We start from the raw sequence: 22267 nt of genomic DNA on the forward strand, positions 1-22267 counted from the left end.
TCATGTTTAAGTTTCCTTGGCTGACGTTGTGATGTTGGGTGCCGCTGTTGTTTTTTCCTGTGTCATCCCTCAGGAACTCTCTGTTTCCTGCGTGTAACCCACTTCTCCTGCCCACGTACGGTTTCCAGGGTAGAACGAGGGAGGAATTCTGTCATCGATGTGGGAGGAAGCATCCAGAATAAACCCACCATGCACTGCAAACCTAATTCTGACCACTTCACCTTAAATACACCCTGACTCACAGCCTCATCTGTCATACAAGGAGGAGTAACACTAGCAATTAATGCCAAAGTCAGGTGTGTTTAGAGGAGGTCACAGGGACGAGATGTAAGTGAAAATGTAGCTGCTGTAAAATGACCCAGCTGTGATTTAACACAGTATCTCTGCAGTTTATCCTTTAAAGCCTCACATCTCTTTTTAACACCCCCCCCCGAAACCTCCCACCCTCCCCTTTTTCTCCCCCTCTTTGTCCATCTCCCTCTGCCGCGCTTTATCTACCTGCCGTAGCTTTGATCATCTCACAGACGGAGGAATAAAGGACCAAGCGGGGAGATAAAGAGAGGACTGTCCTTCAAAATAAAATCTCCCCCATTTAAGTGTGTGCGGGTAGGTTGTCATAGCAACTGTTAGGCTTTTCCCAAGGGCCCCAGCTTTTGTTTTTTCATTTCTTTTCGCACATGATTGCTTATCGCTTGGTTTGCTGTTAATAATGGCTTATGAAAAAAGATGAGAAACAAATAAAAGCGCTTGCCTTCCTATAGGCTGACCCTGGCAGGCGTGCGGTAGCTAACGAGGCAGGGTAGATCTCTCCCGGCCCGACTCACAGAGTGCATTAATTGCAATCTGTAACCGATTTGGTTCGCCACGTCGTTTTTTTTAATTAACTGCTTGAACAGCTTGAGATCAACAGTAAGCCCACCAGCATCATCTGAAGTCATTTACAATCAGCGTGCCTCCAACTTGAAACTTTTAATTAGGTAGCAGAGTCACTCTCCCTCAGCTCTTTCTGTGAAGGGACCGTCTCTAAATGTATGGCCATGGAAAGCTTCATTCGATAAATGAAGCTTAATGAAGTGCATTCTAATTTCATATCATGTCTTATCAACCTTCCATCCAAGTCTGAATGACAATAAACACCACTTATGATAAACAGGTTGTAGTGCAGAAGCAACATCTGAACTTAGTCTGCTGGTCGTTCTGCTTATGGACTTTAGACACATCAGTATGCAAATAGTGAGATTGAAAAAGCTAACCTGAAGCCAAGGCACAAATCCAGCTAGTAATAACATTTGATATGACAAATTGGAATATTTGAGATGACTAAACTGGATCCAACTGCACCACCATGTGAGTTAATCCCTTATTAATCAGACCTGGAAGGAAGAAATCCAGCATTACTCTTCCCCAAGAAAGAATCAGATTAAATTAACTTCCACATTTATAGTCTCATATGATTTATTTTTCATGATGTTGTTTTCACATGTATCATGAATAACAGTTTCCAAATAAATATTCCTCAGTTAAAATGTAATTTAATTAGTTGAAATGAAAGAATTAAGGAACACTGGTGATGGGTTTGCTATTTCAAATACTACAATCTGCATGACTTTCAGTCATTGTTTTGCAAATGGAGCAGGGTGCCAAATTAACTTTTTTGTCTACTGGCCAGAAGGCTAGTCAATCTTTAAATTTAACCAGCCACACAATATATAATCATTGGGGTTTTTTTGGCTGGTGAGTGATCCAAATCCACCAGCCACTCGCATATTTTTTGGGCATTTGGCTGGTGAATGGTGCTAATTCTGTGCACTGAATAGGCGCCAATCAGAAGCAAGTCTAGTGAGCTCCATGGCATATATGAGAAAAATAATCTAAAGTCTTTTGTGACTCCAGAGGGAGCTGCTGGTATATGGGTCATATATATATATACATACAATTCCAATAAAAAAAAACTAGCTGTGGAAGCAAACCAGCAGAGTAAGTTCAAACCAACCCCACCTGACTTGTAACATCCATACAAATGGATGGTATAAGTCAGGTGGGAGCCAATCAGCTTATGAGTGAGCCGGTGATTGTGAAGCATGAATGAAGCAGCTAACTGCAATAGGCTTAATGCATGCTCGACAGTGAACAGTCTGAACTAAAGCTTTTAAATGGCTTTCAGACAGTGAGCCTTTGCTGCGGTGACTGCCATCAGAATTCTGCATTTTGAATCAGAAGGGCACCACCCTGCCACCTCCAGTCTCACTAGCCTTTACACCACAGTCTGCTGCTATCCACCTATCTCATCATGCAGTTAGGTAGAGCAGATTGTACAGGGGAAAACAGGGGAACGGGGCTGCAATATGACATGATTAACATAGCACAATTTATGAAGTAGTGCAGAATCATAAGCATTGTTTCAATAGAATTTGAAGCTAATGTTGCTCCTATATATTTTTTTCAAGAATTCCCCCACTTGATATTAGGCTATGATCCGTAGTACTTCCCACCTGGTCACAGTTCTGTCAATAGGACGTAAACTTGGTGCAATTATGTACTTCCCAGAAATGTGACAGCCATTACATTTAAACCAAATTAATGTAATAAAAACATACTTTTTAATAAACTATAATGATGAATATTGTGATGGAAAAATTCCTTTTCATTATGGGTTGATGAATTTTGAACTATTTTGTTGAATATGATTTCTTAAAAACATTTATCTAACTTGCTTCATGTGACTGATATCTTATGCAAATGCATGAACACCTAACCTCTGCCCTATATGATTGTAACAGAGTCACGAACCAGCCAAAACTCAGATAGAAAGTCGTCTTCTTGTCTTATGTTTTATGTCTGATAATTTTATGCTTTGCACAGAGTCCCAGGTCATGCGTCATGAAGTTTTAACTTTACGTCTTGTGTCGATGAGAAGCCTGTCTGATTGGGATAGTCGTATGTACGTGTGTGTAGCTTAATCACTGCTGGCACCGAGAGTGCTTGTCTCTTCCCCTGACCTTGTTGATATCTGTGTATAAAATTGTGAACACTCCTTTACTCGGGGCTCATTCACTCGGCTCATGAATTTGACTGTGTGGTGAGTCCATCTGCAGATGGTTGGATTAAACTTACCGAAAAGACAGATCTGACTTTACTCTTTGATTGACAGAAATTTCCACCACAATATCAAAATAGGATTTCTAGAGATGTGTCAATCTCATTCACAGCCTTCATTGTATAATGACAGTCAATGAGAAGAGTATCAGTAGACCAGGTATTCACTGGGCGGTTGGTTGCAGAGAAGATAAAAACTCAAACACTACAGCGGCTCGTTTTGTGTGTGTGCTTTTAGAATTCATATTATAAAGGCTCATTAATACAATTTTGTAGTTCTCTGTAATTCCGTGTTAACAATGTTTTTATAATATTCTTTCTCAGCTCTGGAACTCAAACCATGCTCTGCTTCCCCCCAAAAATATATTTTAACAATTGAATTCATATCATAAACATGTAACAACTATTCAAGTAATAGCCTGAACTAGCAACTACCAGTGGACTAGAAAAATCTTGGGGGCAGTACCATTATTCAGTGAACATCTGTGGAAGACTGTACTGTGCAACATATTGCTGTGAGTGTGACATAGACTGAGGACACATTTCCACTGAGATGACAGCTTGTATTTGTTCTATGTCGGAGTGTCACACCACTGGTTAGCATACATAACACACATCTAGGTCGTTACCACAGCAACCATTGCAGTTAGTTAAAAGATGCCTGAAAGACGAGCTGGAGCGCAACACCCCGGGAAGACAGTCCTTATGTTGGAATTGGAAAACATGATTTTCCTACAGTGTGAACACAGTCTGGAGCCTATGATTTTCTTCAAACTGTGAGAAGGCACAATTACTGCTGATCAAGTAAACTGACCTCAAATGGAGGCATGATCAACTAATTTTTGCACAAAGAACTTCTAATGTTTCCGTGGGCTTGGAGACTACAAATATAGGGAAAAGCATATGGCCACTGCTGATTAAATTTTGAAATAGACTTTTGGTAATCTGTCTCTTGACACTGGATTACAATTCAATTATGGACTACCTACATACACAATGTTTGTTAAACACAAAAAAAGTACTGATCAAAACTGGCAAGAGATGAAACCCAGACAGCACCCACTATTCTTATTCAGTTACATATTTTTGACCTCGTTATTGTCAGCTTTGCACACACCACCATACTGCACCATATAGTGACACTGACACAACTTGTAAACCCTGGGTCTACACAACATTACTATGTAGTGATGTACGAATAACATTCTTTTCTTCCTGATACCACTTTCAATACCTAACTTTGTACATCGGCTGATACCAGGTACTGATCCAAAAAACAGATGGGGTTAACATTACAAAGAGCGTAACATTTCTGGAGCGCTTCGGGGGGATTTTGAATATGTCTGTGAATACACATCCACCAAATGAAGCCAAAACACTGCTGTTTGCACTTTTATGTGTGGTAAGAAGTGGTCTGAGTATGTGAAAACCCAATCAGATTCCATAACCAGAGCCAAAACTGCGCCGCTCCTGTGCCTGATCTGCATATTTGTTTCAGCTTGTTTTTACAGGATCAACTGTGAGTAAAAATCATGAATCGTTAACTAAAAAAAACTGTATTGATGGACATCACAATAAACTAAAGGTTTTTGGAATTACAAACCATCATCCTGGCTTTTAACACCACACTGTAGCTTGAGATCTTTAATCTGCTGAATGGTTTGAATTTTTTAAAAACAGCCTCCTTTCCTGAGCCTCATTTAATCTTCCTTTCAAGTGTGTCTTACATGTTGGGCTGTGATTTTGGAAAAAAAGGCACCTCCTACACCAGGTTGTTTTTAGAGTGGTAACCTATTTTTCATTATTTGGAGGTCAGATAAAACGCTCGGTGTGATTTATTCTGGTATACAGCTGATCCTCTCTGTACCCGTTCTCTTCCTCTCTCTCGCAGGCTGTTCAGCAAGGGATCATTTATTGACTTGTATTTAATTAGTCTGCAGTATTCAAATAGCGCATCTGTGCTGCAGTCTGTAGCTGACCTCAGTACACCGACAAAGTTGCCAAAATTTGTTAGCGCGTGCATGCGTGAATGAAAATGCGTGTGCACTTATCTAGATGTGTGTGCGTATAAAAATGCTAGAGAAGGTGCCTGCGCTTTATCGGGCTAACAGCTTTTCACACTGGCCTGGTTTTAACAATGCTGAATTCGTCCCCCAGCGCTCCAATAGCAGTTCCACCTCCCCGGGTCTGATACGATCAGCACTGTTTTGGCTCGTACAAGCCTTATCTGGTAAAGTTCAGCACAGGCCAGCTACTTCACGGTGACAACCTGCTATTGATACAGATCCATTTAACTTTAGGAATGAGAAAAGTCTTAGCAAAGTAAAGATAGACACAGGAAAGTGAAGACACAGCATTTCTTGTTTATTACTATAGACCTATGAATAAATAATCTGAGACATTCTCATATCCATAAATGTATTTTGTTGCTTTCCTTCTGTTCACTGATGCAGCTGAGGTTCAGTCTGTTTGGGTGCTGCAGTGAGCTCTACTGAGCTCTGAGTGGGCGATACATGTATATGACACTAAACATTTTATACCTACACGGCTGAATAGGTCGATTGCCTACTAGTTTTCCAATTAGGACAGCTTGATGCTTCGCTGAGACTCAGATGATAACAACAATGAATATATCATGCGTCCACTTGCAACTTCTGCAAAACTTTGGTGACATCTTGATCTGACAATGTGGTGAACAGTCCCCTATCAGCACACTGCCACAGTTCTGGAAAAGGAAAAAGGAAGCCATGCAGTAAATATGACTAGCAGCTGTGTGGTAGATATGAGAACAGGTTCAACCCACACAATGATTCCTGTTTCTTAATAGGCCAATGTCACTGACTTTATATCAAAAAAAAAAAAAAAAAACTTTTTCACCACAGACATTTTGGCCTTTAACAACATTCAGTATGGCTGCATTGTATATGCTGGCTCACTTAAGTGGCTGACTGGGACATATAGTTAATTTGCAGCTAATTTCATTAGCACACGACATAGCTGCGGTGAAGGTCATCGGTCAAACAGTTTTGCAGGATCACACTTGAATAAGGATCAACTTGTGAAATAAAAAACGAAAATCACTGGTTTTAAGTGTAAGGTTGTTATTCTCCTGCAGTAGTCTGTCACACCACAGTGACAGAATTGCTGATATTCATGAATCAAATAAAAAATGAATGAGACTATTTCATGTGAAACTAGCTAATGCATTAAGGCTGCTTTCAGATATACATGTCTTTATATACTGTGAGTGTGACGTTGATTTCACATTTGGGTCTCATGTTTAATTTGAGTCTGAGTCTTTTGTATGTTTGTCTTACTAAGTCCAATCTTGTATATCACTTTCAACACAGCACAAATGAATGCTGTCACTATAAAATAAAGCACTGCAGCAACACCAGGGTTCAAATGCTCACCCTTAGAGATTAAGTACATGTTGTTCCCCGTATTTCTATGATTAGTCAGTCATTGTCGTCATTGTCTTGACAAGTCAAATAAGTCAATAAAAAAGAAAAAGGAAAAAAAATGTTCTCACCCAGTGCAGAGACAAAAAGATAAAAAAAAAATAACACCCTTGTTCAACAGCAGCTACCATGAAACCAGCTGTCTCTTCATATCTTAAATTTTTAATCAAGTCAGATAAATGGATGAATGAATGAATATCCAGCAAAATGCTTCACGTACAGAACATGAGCATGATGGTAATTAAACCCAGCTTCACATCATGTTATTCTGTTAGAATTCACTGTCTGAAATAAGCAGCAGAATGCTCTGCCTAATAAGTGATGAAACAGATAAGAAAATGTATTCAGGCACTCACTGTGAAAGCAAGAATCTCAATTCTTCCCAGTGTTTATAAAGTAAGCTTTAATGACAAATTAATTTTTCGGATTGATCACTGACAGCCTGTGAGAGAACAGAAAACACTTCCTCATATAATTATTTTCCACTGTTTCCTCAGCCTTTGTTCTATTTTTTCTCCCTCTCACCTATACGACAGGGCTCCAGGCTAACTTTTCTCAACACCATACCGGCACACACTGTGATGAAGCACAAACTATCAAACACGAAATTGATTGCAACAGATATGATGAAGAAATATGGGAATTTATAGCAATACTAAATTATGAAAAATACACTGTGGAATCTGCTAGGAAAGACATCACAGAATGCACACACATTTCTAATTGATTAGGCTGAGAGTAACAGGATGAAGGGTGAATCTGGTTTTGTTTCTTCTGTCAGTCTACTGCAACAATCCAGTCCAATAGGAGGCAGTAATGCACCCTTTGAAAACGAAATAATTAAAACTAAAAGAAGAAGTCCAGTTGTTGTATCATCTAACCATCTCTCCTCCTGCTGACTACCGCACAGATTTGTTGTTCACAGTATAACACTATAGGGAAAAAGTAGGTTGCATCAGCAGTGTTTTGGGATTTTGTTAGGTCTTGTCAGTACTAGTCATGCATACTGTACACATACACAACCCTTTTTGTCCCGGAGAGGTCATGGGCAAAGACCTCCATTAATACCATTTTATTGTTAAGGGGGATGGCAGGACCTTGACCCCTGCACAAGATGCCAAGTAATGGCAGGTTGGATGAGCCATAAAACAAACAATTCTTATGTTGGAATGCTCAAGATGAATTAAGGTGTCTCACAATCTGAGGGAATAAGCTGCTCTGTAGTCTGGTGGTATAGCATTGTACTTTGTTTCCCCATGTCATGTTTTGAAGGTCCATGTCGTAGCTAATTACAAGCTTGGTGCTTGGCGCTTTATTTAATCATTTTATTAAAGAAAATTCTAAAACAAGGCAGCCCCATCTCAATAAAGTTGTATGAAACATTTACAATCCATAACAGCTCGATGAAGTCAGCCATCTTTGGTGTCATTCAACTAAATCATTTTAGCCAGTCTAAAAGCTTCTATGCATGAAGTGTTATTACAAAAAGTTAGTCTCGAGTGTCAGTAAGACCGACCATGGATGAACAAAGTAACCCAAAGAATCTCCAACTTTATGTAAAGACAATGTGGAAAAAGTACTGCCTACACAGTTTTCATTGACAGGTTGTGTCTGGAGAGTGCAAAGCAGGAACACTCCAGCAAAGAGAGCTGAACACTAAAAGTGGAGCCAAAGTAAAAGGAGGACCTTGTAGACTACTTTTGGATGGGATTTGCAGGACAGCAGGCCTCATTTTCTCACACAGTATACTGTACATGACATTTACACAGCCTCTTAGCTGTAATAGCTCAGGGCACAAAAGCTCTTCTTCTCACCATGTGAAAGTACAGCACATTCCAGCACGAACACATGCAGCCTCTCTGGCAGAAAGATACACAACTTGGTTCCTCTCAACCAGCTGAATCACCACCTTGTTTCAAGCAGCAGCTGCAGACATCCTGCCACCAGTCAGTTACGAGATTAGATGAAACTGTGTGTTACCTGGCCGCCCAGCTCTGACTGATCTAATGGCCTGGATGGGATTAGGTGAGTGTCCTACCTGAACAGAGTGGGGCAAAATGCTAGAGTCTGAAGGTTTGTTGGCTGCAGAGAGTTGCTCAACCAAGACTCTCCTCATGAGTCTGAGCTGACCTCTGGATCAATAGGCCAGAGGGAGAGATGGCATCCCTCAGCCCCCAGGGAGCAAATGGAGCCAGTGGCTGCTCTCTCTGCTAATCTTATCTCTACTGTGCACACATAAACATACTATCTGTAATAAATCACACTCAACAGAGAGAAGCTCTATGGTGAGAGAAGTAACAATGCAGCATAATAATGTTGCCAAAGCCAGAGCAGGGAAATTACCTGCTGCTGTCAAGAGAGCTTCTTTCAGCTCTGCTGCTGTGCCTGGCCACCTCACTGTGAATGTTGTCATTTACATATTTTACACAAGATTGAAATGGCAAAACGCTCCAGCCCAGCTGTTCCTGTGTCCATATTGGTACTGATGAAGTGAATTAACAGGCTGAATCTGGCAGCGCAGGCTCCAGGTCCTGTAATGAGAGAGCTGAGACTAAATCAGTTGTGGCTGATTGTTGGCCGAGGCTGTTGTGGAGCAGTTGGCGTTTCTCTTATCTGCCTTTAAAAGGCAAACAACTCACTCTGTTTCTCCCCGCCTGGCTTGGCGTTGCTGTCCTTTTTATTTGCGCGTGTATGTGTCTGCATTCAGCTGGCAGATGCTTTGAAAGTAAGCATGCTGTCACCGTAGCAACTCAAGTGTGCCATCATGTTTAAGAGGATAGAATAGTGCACCTGTTTCTTTCTCCTTCTCTGGTTTTGACGTCACTCTATCAGTCCAGGACATGAATGCACAGACCATCTATAAATGTATAAAAAGAGAAGAAACTGGGAGACACACTTAAAAGGACAAGAACATGATGGAGGGAAAATACACCTAATCTAAAACTGCCAATTTCATGTAAGATTAAATGTCTAATCCTTACTTTAAAAATCCTTCAAGATGTGGATTTGTAAATTAAATATTGTACAAAAGTATTGCTAATGACTGCATGCAAGCAGATGGTCCTTTTAAGCTGTATTAATAGAAATTTTCACACTTTTATTTTAACTTTTTCTCTCATGCTATCCAATGATTCATCCTAATGAATCCTGTTTTCACTCCCTCGAACCTCATTTACTGGCTTATGCCATTGACACGTGTCTCTGGCTAGGCATACCCAACATTATAACATTCAATTTGACATAGTTAAGGTGTTGCCTGAAGATAAATCTGGCTTAAAGTTGGATGTAAACAGGCCGCCATTACTTGGTGGCACCTTACTTGTAAACTTGTGGTTAACAATACTAGTGCAGTGGCTGTAGGAAGTATGTATTCCTATAGAAAAGTGGGAGGTTAAGTAGCTATTTCATGGATGGCCAAATGAGGCTGTGTTTGAAGGTGGGATGTCAGGGATATTTAGGTTTGTTGTGAAATCCGAAATTCTAGGGTATAAATGGCCGTTTTTGACTATTTTTGATTTTGCCATTATATTTCACCTTAAAAACTATTTACTTGGTGTCATTATTTTCAGCACAACCTCACATGTGACTGTACAGTTTGTTTTTTTTTATTTTGACATACTGTATTAACACAATGGACCTAAAATCACAAAAAAAACATAAAATCCAAGTAGAAAAAGTTAGCTTTTTTTACAGTGAAAACCACAAATATGTTTAACAAACCATTTTTTATCACTTATAATGCAAATATAAATTGTTGTTTGCTAAATATGTGCATACATTTTAAACATTTACAAAGTTATATGTTACTATTCACATTTAAATGCAGGCAATGCTCAGGTCTGCCTGAGCTCCTTCCAGCTGAATGAAGAGCTGCACTGCCTGTTCCACATTCAGCATCTCCTCATTGTTTTGACTCATTAACCAAAAAAACAACTCTACTACACACTAAACACACTACACCAAAGACTACATAACACACTAACTATACACTCCAAACACGCTAAATGTCACAGATCTCTCCACTCTCAATATCACTGTCTCTATAGCTGTCTCTACACTGACCATCGTTGCCTGTCATTCATCCGCCTACGTCCCTCCCACAACTTCCTGTCCCTCAACAACCAAACTTGCTGCTTGGACACTTTCGTGACAAAAGCCCGTTTGTATCGTTTCTTCCTGCACCAGACACAAAGCAAACGTGACGGCAATGTTCGCGAAAAAGTGTGGTGGACATTATTTACCCTAAGTCCGGTTTTGGACCTGTTGGTGCGTCCATCAACTCAGGACTTGGGCTGTGTGGCCTAGTGGCTAGCAGCTAGCTACACATGAATATCTACAGATTCCGATTCCAGTTTGTTGTCCACGCATCTCTGAATCTCCTCAGACACGAACAGACTCGGTCCGGACTCGTTTAGTCTCATTAATCCACAACTATCAGTTTAGAGGCACAGAACAGAACGGGACCAGCCGCCGGCAAAATCCCAGCCCAGCTGGCAATTGGCTCTGGTGCACACGTGACTGTGGTGGCTATGGTTAGCAATGCTAGCGGAATTGGTAAAGCATTTATGAAATACATTATTAACGGCATGATTGCAGTCCCAAAAAATTCAACGTTGCACACCCTTAAACCAAGCAGGAGCCATGTTGAAACCCTCAGGTCTGTCTTTTCCTGATCTGCAGAGATATTTGAGGAACACACACACACACACACACACACACACACACAGATTCCTTGCTTTTATAGAGAGATGTGCAAATAATTCAACTTCCCATCTCTTTTATCAAGAATTCTGTCAGAGATCCTGTGTAAATTGGGTGTAAAATTACATGAACCTTGGTATCCTGGTTATGGTTGTTTTTGGGTATAAATCAGTTATATGTTGTACATGTAAATGCCTTATCCAGGATTCTAATCGTAGTGGGAACCTGATGTGCCAGATGGTTTGTGACACATGTGGAATGGAGCTGCTAGAAACTGTTGGAAAAAAAGGCCGGTGATTGGACAAACCATCTGTCTAAGTTTGCTCAAGCGGATCATCAGTAGGAGAGTGCTACTACCAGCAGAGCCAGTCAGTAAATCAGACATTTACCTGAGCAAGTCGAGGGAAGAGTGAAAAAATCTTTTCCGTGAGAAAAAACAAAGCTTTCAGTGTGCTTTGCTCGTCCACGTTCTGATACTGATGCCGGAACAGCATCTACACTAACCTCTCTAGCAGCCGCCACTGTTGTTTTTAAATGAACAGTCGCTTCTTCTCACTGGTTGACACACTATAAACCATGCCAGTGGTTCCTCATATGCTTGTTATGTAAACGCTTGTGTTTTCTGCCACAGGCACAAGATGGATTTGCACAAATCCAGCTGCATCTTAAGAAAATTACAATGGCTGAGATGGTGAGAAATCAAGTCATAGGTACACATCAGGAACCTGGATACTGATCAATCATATATAGTAAGATGAATAACCAGGTTTTTATGATCGTTTTTAATGGTATTTCTTCCATATAATAATAATAATAATAATAATAATAATAATAATAATAATAATAATAATAATAATAATAATAATAATGCTAGAAATCAGTAAGTGGCACTACACATGGTGGAGTGAAAAACGTGTCAGCATTAGGGTTGGGAGATGTCTGCTGAATTGGCATTTGACGATGTCTACAGTGAAACATCGTAATGGACAATGACATCGCTGCTTAAATCTCCTTAGTGCTGTCTTAAGGCAGGAGTTGCGTAATAGTCCACCACTGTAGCCATCGTTTCCCACCATTGCTCTGAGATGAATCTCCAGCTGTCTCACCTATAGAGGAAACTATCTCCTATTCCCAGAGACAGATTTGAAAGTGTCCTTCTCTCCGCACCACATCTGTAACTTTGTTCAGCCTCATATGCATAAATTAACACTGCCAAGGAAGCTAAGCTACGAGAACTGTGTATAAAAAAAGCAAGACTGAGGGAAACACAGCTGCCGTGAATTAAACAGAGTGTCTTGGGTTTGCCTAACTGAGCTGGTTGGATAAGAAAATAATAAATGGGACATGGAGATGAAATGTTAGTGCACTGGGCAGCAGCATACGTCTAAATTTCCTCCCCCCACATATCACACGCAACAAAAACTCTTGTCTTGCTGCCTGATGCAACGAAAACAATGCTACGAGAGTGCTGAGAGGGAAACAAAGACCAACCGAAAAAACAACGTTCCGATGGGACAGCTAACCAATGAGCTGAACCGCATTATAAACATCATGTGCAACCAATCACAGCAATCAGAGTGGATAACTACACTGGTGAGGCGATAGGGACCCAACATTACAAAACACTGATAACAGACAAATTCAGCTTTCTTTGAACACCAGACAAAAAACAGTTCATAGCACCCTCATGGAGGGGGTCAAAGGTCATCACGCAGGAGCTTCTGGATGGCCAGAGAGGACGACATTCAAACCAGCCACCAAAGACCACCACCTTTGAACAGAGGCAGCAGTTAACATTTCCATGGCCACCAACTGTTCACATGACCAAAACCTCATACTACACATTTATATACACAACACGCATTCTTGCTGTATGATGCACGAACATCACAATGAGTTTTCATGTGAGAGTTGGAAGCAGTAGAAGCTGAGGAGAAGCTGATCAGGCGACAAGGCTGCGCTTTGCATGTTTCTGTGCCAGGAGCCATGGAGACGAGACGGAAATAGAAAGAGGCGTTCAGGAAAAAGAACACACTAGCAGAGCTGAGAGAACTTAGCTTGATGTATGCACGGACATGACGTGCTGGCGTCAAAGAACATGCTTGGTTACATAATTACAATGTATATCCAGTTTTTCACAGTACTGTATGGTGTCCCTGTAGCATAGCTCAACCACTCGTATATTCAGGGCATAGTGGTTCTGCTCCCTTTCACTGACGGCTGTGTAGGAGTCAAATTAGAGTGAGCTGATCCAGTGTGGCAGTGCTGTGAAGGCTTGAGTGGAGAAAAGAGCACTGGAGGAAGAAGTGTACAGAAAGGGAGGGAAGATGGAGGAGAGGCAGAAAGAGAAGGGGGAGTTATGGTGAGGAGTGGGAGAAGTAGGCTAAGTTAATGGATGGAGGATATTACATAGAGCCGATAATGAGAGGGAGGGACAGCTTAATGAGGGGGGTGATAGAGACCGGGTAGTAAAGCTAACGGGTTATATGGAGCACAAGCTCTATTACAGAGGGGAGTTGGGGACATCATAATCCCTGTGGCCTTATAAGTAATTACTATGTGATAGAGAGAAATAATGGTGAGACCTATCTACTGTCAGCAGAATTGGAATTAACTCCCCAACGGTTCTTCCTCAGCACCGCGCTTTTATGCGTGTGTGTTAGCTGTTCTCCCCCCTTAAAATTTGAGTGGTTTGACTCTGAGAGAGAGAGCATTTGTGCATTTGTAGTGAGGGTTTAAGATCAGGGTGAGGAGGTGTGTTTTTAGAAATCATAAAGTGTGTGTTTACCTCCTCGGCGTGTGTGGATCACACTGTAAGATAGCAGGAGGTCTGGACAGTGTATCCTGCAGGCTGGATGGCTTTTATCTACCTACTCTACAGAAACCAGGCTGCTCACATTCAGTTTGCTGTGAACATAAACACTTGCGTTATGTGTCCCTGTAGATCACTGGCTCCATTACATATAATGTGTTGAGTCCAAGCAACTCGCATAGAATATCCAAACTAAGTTGACTGACCTGAGGCGATTAAAGTTTTCTATTATTTTGTTATTAATTATAGCTGATGTTGCCAGATCTATTTTGGGACCTGCTGAGCAAACAGGAATTCATAAGCCATGCAGTGATCTTTAGCCTGCAAAGTCTCTAAACATCACTTAAGAGCTCTGTATATACACAAGGAAATAAGACTCTGCAAGAAAAAAGCATTGTATCTGCACATTTTTTTCAACATATTGGTACAAATCTCTCATGTAAAACTACTAAATTCAAGCTCTGGTTCACGTCTTTTGTCATCTGCATCGCAAAAAACAGGAATTCATTCACTGAAATTCTTGTACTAAACATCCAAAGTTTTCCCAACCATCACAAGGCTCAGGTGCAGCACCACCAGAGCCAAATAAATGTAAATGTTTCAATTTATACAAATGTAATTTTTACATTAAATGTAAAAACAATTGTACGAAAAAATGAAACCTGAATGAATTACATATCCAATTGTTGTACGTAATTTTAACCATTAAGCTTTTTTGAGCGTTCATTATTTATCATTTGGTCTAGCTTTCAAAATTGTGTGCACATATATGGCTATAATAATGCTAAAACATTACGTCAAATTGCGCGTTTTTTTTCATCAGTTCAGTAACTCCGACGGTTACAGTTTTTCAAAGTGGATGACAAAAACATTGCGATTGCAAACTGCGAGATATGCAAACTTGGGATTTCAAGAGGTGGCTTTATATACTGTGGCACTTTTATTTGCTTATTTGTTTACATGCCTGCCACGCACATAGTTTGATGCCTCAAACTATGTGCTGGGACCCTATTTGTGCTCTTGCTGAAGTTTGGTTCTGTTCTGAGCATTATTTGTGGCTATGAGTGACTTTATGATGGTGGTTTCTTGCTGGAGACTGCAGTGTATTGTTATCGTGCAGTCTTTTCTGAGGTTGCTAAAACTACATAAGCTAGTGGTCGGAAATCTTGATCTCTCGAGAGGGGGGTCTTACTCAGTGTCACGGTGTGTTAGACCATGGATTAAACTTACTCCGGAATATCCCTTTAAGTAGGGAGGTTTTGTTACTGAATGATGACGTATCTCAAATAGTGGTAAGGGAAAACACTTATAAGCAGGGGAACAGACTTCGACACAACACGGCACTCTCCCTCCAGTGAAAGCCTGTCTTCTCACTCTTGTTTTACCTTGGTTTCTATCACTCTCCCTCTTCTCCTAATTAGCCTCCTCCATCAGCAGGGTTATTTTTCTTTTGCAGTTTAGGGTTTCCCGTTATTCCAAATTTTCCAAAACTTTTTCCTGGATTGCAACCAGGGAAATCAATGCCTCTTCCTGTTTGGTTGCACAATGGCAGATGGATGGAGTCATGTTTGTACAGCCATTACATGTATGCATTCGTATGATTTTAGGGTAACACAAACTGTATCCCAATTTCAAACTTTGGTATCAATTATATAAAGGACACGTTTTCTCCTAATGTGTGCACTGCTCCGTCGGTATGAGATACATGAATGTCATCTACTGTTTTGTCCAATGAAGAAATGTAACAAAGTCTTAGTCACCAGTTGTCAATCAAACTGTGACTTCGGAGCACTGCTGCCACTTCAAAATTTAAAAATGTCACTCACCTTGTCAGGAGGAGATGGCCCATCATCCCACCAGCACATGGCTGGCAGACATACGCTATCTCACTTTTTCATTTCCTCCTAACTTTGACAGAATTGAAAACCATCCTGTGCCTCTGAAGAGCCAATGAGCAAGCAATTGTTACAGAGGCCAGCATCGAACCGCATTGATTTAAGATAACAGTTGCACACCATGCATAGCAATTGACTGAAATTGTATTTATGAGTGTGGAAGGAAGAAAGTAATCAATGCTTTTCGAAACAAGAAAGGATGAGGACAGGAAGTACAGACAATGAGGGGAGTGGAAAGGCGGTGTGGGGAGAGGAGGTGATGCTCTTCAACTAAGAGAAAATCGATGACACTACTTACTGTACCCCCAGGATGGAATCCCAGGCAGGAAACCCTTGGATGATTTCTCAGCACTATGATTCAATTACCTGTGAAGTTAAAAGATGACACCATAAACTCTAAAGCACAGAGAATTATGAGCCAACACTGCATCTCTACAGACCTTTAAGCATTATTTCCACAATACAGAATATAAATCTATTTAGAAAAGCAGCTATTGAATGTTTCTTTATATGTTTTATTATTTACTTTGATTCTTTGATCTGTTCAATCTTAATTTTGGCAGAGTTCGTGGACAGCTGCTTGTGATAAGATGTCAGTGAAAGCATGTTTTTTTGTCTCATATCAAAAGCCATGTTTTGGTATCGTGCGGAAACTAAAGTGTCATATTGGCACTAATGCTGAATTCATTTTCAAACATTTTCAGCCCACTTTCAACACTAAGAAGGCTGTTCACCCTGGCAAGCAATACAGAGGTATCTGCTGCTGTAACACCAGGAAGACTACAGATAAGGCATGGATGGTCATAAAACGAATTACAACTAACAATGTTGTACAAAACTGCGTTGTATGAAAATAAATAAATTGAATTTTGAATCTAATTTAGCTCTCTGGTGTTCAATTAAGGTGGTAACATGTTTGACATATCAAAGGACTGTGTTTTCTGTGATCTTGTATTGGCATTCTTCTGCTTCCTAGTTAATTGAAGCTGCAGCTTTCAAATGTAATATTTCACTAAGCTTCTCATATTCTGTAATTGAAAAGTTAGCTACCTTTACTAGAAATCAATGATACACTGTTTTAATTGCACAGTTGAAACATAGCTCCATAATGAGGAAAGTTGGGATCCATGTCTGTCCCCTGGACTTTCTGATTGGCACCAGTGGGGTACAAAGGCTAACTGGTATTGTTATGCAATTTTAAGTTAGGCTGAACATTTCCAACTTTGAAGCCAAGTGTGAAAGTAGAAGAGAGTGACAATTTCCCTCGGGGACAGAGGAAGAGAAAGAAATGTCATTCTTCCTCCCGTACATCTGTGCCTAGACGAACAGAAGACAGAAGTGTGGTGAATATTGAGTAAGTGACCTTTCAGATAAGGCCTGGATGGTCTTTATATTCACTGTCTTCATTGTCATGAGGACTGCAACAATAGATCCATCATCATCAATCATCATTTCATGGGCTGAGGAAGGAGCTATAAAAGAATACTGAACTATGACAAATGATGTAAACAATCCAGTGATATTCAAACAGGGACTTCAACTCACTTTCCCCATTTATGAGACAGACACAGCTTAAACTAATGCAATGCAATAGAACCATCCTGCAAAAAATCCTAAATAAATGGAGATTATAATGTTCAGTTTATGTTAAAACAGTATTAGAGAGGTGTTGATCGAACTTCATGGAGCTGTTTATATTGGTGTGAGATGTGTTATTAATCTATCCACCATGTTTTATCAGAAGACTTACATTAGAACCTTCATGAGGATTAGCATTTTTTTGCTCTTGTATTAGACTGTATTATGTTTACTTTAGTGCGCTCAATAAACTGGCAACTGAGTTTGAATTGTGTTATGGATCTTGAGAGACCCTGTAGCACTATGTTGTGTTTTTCTTTTTTTTGCCTGACTGATGTTCTATTTTTGGGGTTGATGCCGACACCGATATTAGGGAGCAAACAATACCGATGTCAATACATCAGCCGATATACACACCTTTTTTTTTTTTCTTTTTTTTTTTTGGATCCATCAATGTGGCTGTCAAACAATTGATGATATGTGATGTAGGCAGAATATTTTACAGTTGAATTGAAAACAAATATAGTCTAAAATGACTGAAGCAGTACACTTTATTGGAAATGTTATAATTATTTATCACTAGAAGCATTTTTTTCTGCAATGTATTTTTTAAAACCAAAATGTTTCCGTATCAGCCAGTACAACATATAAACATATACTGATCTATCTGCGACAAGCCAATTCATCGTCACGCTCCGAGGAGAACGCCCCCTTGGAGGGCAAAAAAGATCGTTCCCAGCTGCCCACCATCAGAGGAAACAAGCAATACATTTTGTTTGTTTGTCTCATTTTGCCAAAATGCTGGATAGTTGCTGTGCTATTGGATTTAGTAGCAGGCGAGGGGACAAGCCTAGGCTATGCTTCTACTGAATCAGAAATACAGATCATAAATGTATATAACTGCCCATACTTTTATAACCTTTCATTCTGGCAGTATTAGGTGAGGGATATTCCAAAAGGCACACGTAAATGTCACAGAAGTCGAGCTCTAGCAGGGAACTGGCAGTTTTTTATGGCTAAAACACCGCAGCAGGGGCTGTATATGGATCTCAAGTGCCCAATACTTGCAGTTAATGTCTGTATCGTTCCTTTTGATGAGTCACTGTCTGGGTCTAAGTTACTGTTTTTGCCCTCCAGGTCAGTGCGGGTTACGTGACTGAAAACTATGAATATCGGCTGATAGTATCGACCAAATGATATACTGGATGGTGCTCTATGTTTTCATTGCGGTGAATGTTATTACCACAACATTATTGCTTACTCAGAGGTGTGTGTCACTCACTGGGACTTTGTGCTCACACTAAAATTCTTCCAGGATTTATCCCCATTCCTCTGAAATGATTGTTTCGCTACCACAGGTCCCTGCTCTCCACTATGGTGAGCACCGTTCAGACAATTGCGTGTTGTTGTTTACTGTAATGGAGGCTTTTAGGCGGGTTAATTATCACAGTGTCACCCACAAAGCCAATTACAAGAGCAGTATTTACATTGTATTAGCCTAACTATATCCCCTCTGAAGTGGCTGGCCTCATGGAGGTTTAGTGTAATGAATTACTGTACTCTAATTAAAACCACTAAGCGATAAGGCAAAGTGGGGGAGTCAACACTTCTAACATTAGCACAGTAACCTCGTCGCGACGCTAGCTTGATTTGCACGTTCGCAGAGCCCGAACGTTAACTTTCTCGGGCCACATGTAACGAGTAACGAGACGCCGCTAGCTTAAGTACGAGCACTACTTTTCAACTGAGCCGGGAGTCATGCAGACCCGCTCAAGTTGACTCCCGTCAGGAAGACGAGCGCCCTCGTTTCCATTCGTTTCCCCCCCTCTCGAGCCCACTTACTTTTTCCGCTTCCGTCGCCCCTCTCTCGGTGTGCCGCCTGCTTCTCCTTCCTTCTCTCCCTCCTCACCTCTTCCTGGAAGCGAGATGGAGCGGGGAGCGGGATCCAGGCGGAAGAAGATGGGAGGCGAGGCGAGGCGAGCTGAGCTGAGGCGAGGCGCGCCGCTGACAGCTCCCACCGCACCGGGGAGCGCTCAGCGGAGGAGCCGGCTGTAACACGACGGAGCTCCGCTCATCGAGCCTGATATATCGCCATTATGTGGGTCAGAGATGAAGTATTCATCTCCAGCTTTCATCGCACAAGTTAAAATTCATGCGTGCGATGGTACACTCCGGAGAGAGGGAGCGAGCCTGTGTGTTGTGATAACCTATATTTGGCAAAGGGGAGCCCACTGACACTGATTTTACCTGCTGGATCTGAGAGAGATGCTGTGAACTGAAGTGGATGTTGAAGTCGTTCGGTCTGTTTGAGGTTAAAGAATTAACATGTGAAGGATTAAACAAATCCTGTGGGTTACAAGGAGCTGGGAATGACATAACCTACTTTATTAATCTTTAAACTGGTGACTAGCTGGCTGTCTATTTTCAGATCATCCTCACACTGTAATCTAGTGCAAAGATACTCAGTCTGGATGTTATTTTGCCACCCCGGGTCAGACATAACCACACACTGATACATGCAAGGGAAAGATTTTTTTTTTTTTTTTTTTTTTACTGCAACTTCTGGTCTTTCCGCTATAACACTGCCTGTCAGTGGATCCTTTTTCATTTTGACAGGAAAAGCACAGGTGTGATTAATTACATGAATTAAAGTGGCATTCAGTTTGGCTGAGCCCGGTCCAGGGATTTGTGTCACACATGCTGAGTCACTGGGAAGGCTTCCTCAGACACTTGACAGAACTGATCCATCGCTACCGTGGTACTCTCGTCCAACATTCAACAGATGTTTTGCCTGTTTACCCCCCTGCAGCCGGTGGCGTGTCTATGCCCAAAACGACCATGTAAATGGGGAAAAAAAAAAAAAGCCTGCATGCTCGCTTCATGTAACAAGAGCATGGCTATGTTTGAAAAATGGATTTTACACCCATATTTAAATCATGCACACCAACAGGCACATCACAGTCCCAACACTTGCTAGGATGCGTGAGATCATGTGATCTTGCGAATCCATCTTGCCAGGTTTCAAGCTATATGCGTTTGTGGCTGAACACACAGTGGTTAAGTGTTCTGTGTTGCAGAGGTTGTTTCTAAATAAGTGATATTTCTAGTCCAACGTTCATGTCTGCTTTGGATATCGCTCGTTATTTCCAACTTCCTGTGATTTCCTCAGGGTTCGCGTACGTGTGCACAGGCAGCATATAAAAGCAGTGAGGATTTCTCTCTGAATGACTCCACAGCATTTATTATGACTGGAGATTCATCTACGAGGAACCTGAACTTCTCGTTGAAGCTGCTTGGGCCTTTATCAAAGACGCTCTCAGTGAAACAACTTGTGTTGTGCTGGAAGCCAGCTGTTTATGTAAGCGGACTCAATTTTTCAGGTTAATTTTAGCTGCTGCTGTTCCCTGTTTGCGGAGAGAGGCACTGTGATGAGGCACTCGAGGGCGAGCGTAAAGTCACGTCCTTTGGACTGTCGAGGAAAAATCCGACCCGGGTCTTTCACGGACCCTCGCAGGCCTCCATTAGCGTTAAACAACAGGTAAGGTCTGATTTGTCATGTCACATTACAATCAGCTCACATATGGCCAATAAACAAGCAATTAATACATGTCATACAATACTGCTACCAATTATTATATAGAGACCTTTTTGATGAGTTAATCTACATCTCGAAATACATACTTTACATATTGTGCTATGTTCAGTTACATCCCACCTGCACCGATCACATTACTCCGCCGTACAAAGCCAAAATGCAGAAACTACATTTTTTTGCCAAAACTGAATAAACTTGTGTTTACGGGTCTCGGGGAGCAGTAGTATAAAGCCTTTTGTGGCACAAGAGGAGGCTGCATGTACTGTAATAAATTGCCTCCAGGGATGTTATCGAGTGTCTAGGCTGCAGTGTGGGCAATGTAGGCAGCAGCTTTTCAAAGGGAGGAAGAATGCACGGAATAAAAAGGGCCATATCTCTGCTACTGCTGCACCGATTCTGATTTGTTTGTCCGACAGTGCCGCAGAAGTGCAGCGTTCAGCCGAAAGCATTTTACTACTTGTTCACATATGTGGCAGTAGTTCCAAAGACCCTTAAACACATTTTTTATGTTTAAAATAGGTGGAGTTACCCTTTAAGACCAAAATCTGGCATCTTCTCATTTGTTTCACCGTATAACACATGAAGCAACGTTCATTGTTCCCCTCTGAAATGTCCTCATAGGTTTTGTGTTGAGTCTGCGACTGATAAATGATCAGCCTTAAACAAGTCATGAAGTTAAACAGTGTATAGTCAGTGTGTTACCCAGTTTGTCTTTGGTGAGCCCCCGAACCTCAAACCCCTTATTTCTCAACTTCATTGTTTCTGTGATTACTGCCGCTCCCTGGCTTTGTAAAAAGAAGTAATGGTCTCTATCATCCCCATACACATCATTCCAAGCCCAGCTCCTGCACTGTGTCAATTAGGCTGTGTGATTTAGTCTGATAGACATCCAGCTTTTGTGCTATTGTCATTGCCTCTAGAAAATCAAGCCCCCCTTATTTTCTCTGCCCGGGTCATTTTATTTATTTATTTTTTTGCCTCCTGTCTGTGCCTCCATGTCCCCCCCCCCCCGCTATTTTTTAAAAGCCAGACAGAGGGACTGTGGCCCAGAAATCCTGCTCTGAAGATGGGTACCAACTCGCTGTCAGCACTGCTGTCTGCCCTCCTGGGACCTAGCCTGATTACAGCA

General features: G+C 41.2%; 1 protein-coding gene across 2 annotated transcripts in view; it reads right to left on the reverse strand.

The window, feature by feature from the left end:
• klhdc8a (kelch domain containing 8A) overlaps window positions 1–19799 on the reverse strand; it is a 41582-nt gene extending 21783 nt beyond the window's left edge. Inside the window, exons 1-2 of one of the 2 annotated variants that reach the window (XM_037101479.1) lie at window positions 19386–19799; window positions 16264–16331 (exon numbers count right to left, since the gene is read on the reverse strand). The gene's annotated coding sequence lies outside the window, so the exon portion shown is untranslated. Of the gene's footprint in view, window positions 1–12941; window positions 13032–16263; window positions 16332–19385 lie in introns of those variants that run through there. The other variant, XM_037101480.1, reaches the window with a different exon arrangement.
• Between the last annotated feature and the right edge of the window lie 2468 nt (window positions 19800–22267).

This window comes from Acanthopagrus latus, chromosome 6 (assembly GCF_904848185.1).
Source record: "Acanthopagrus latus isolate v.2019 chromosome 6, fAcaLat1.1, whole genome shotgun sequence".
In the NCBI taxonomy this organism is placed as follows: Eukaryota; Metazoa; Chordata; class Actinopteri; order Spariformes; family Sparidae; genus Acanthopagrus; species Acanthopagrus latus.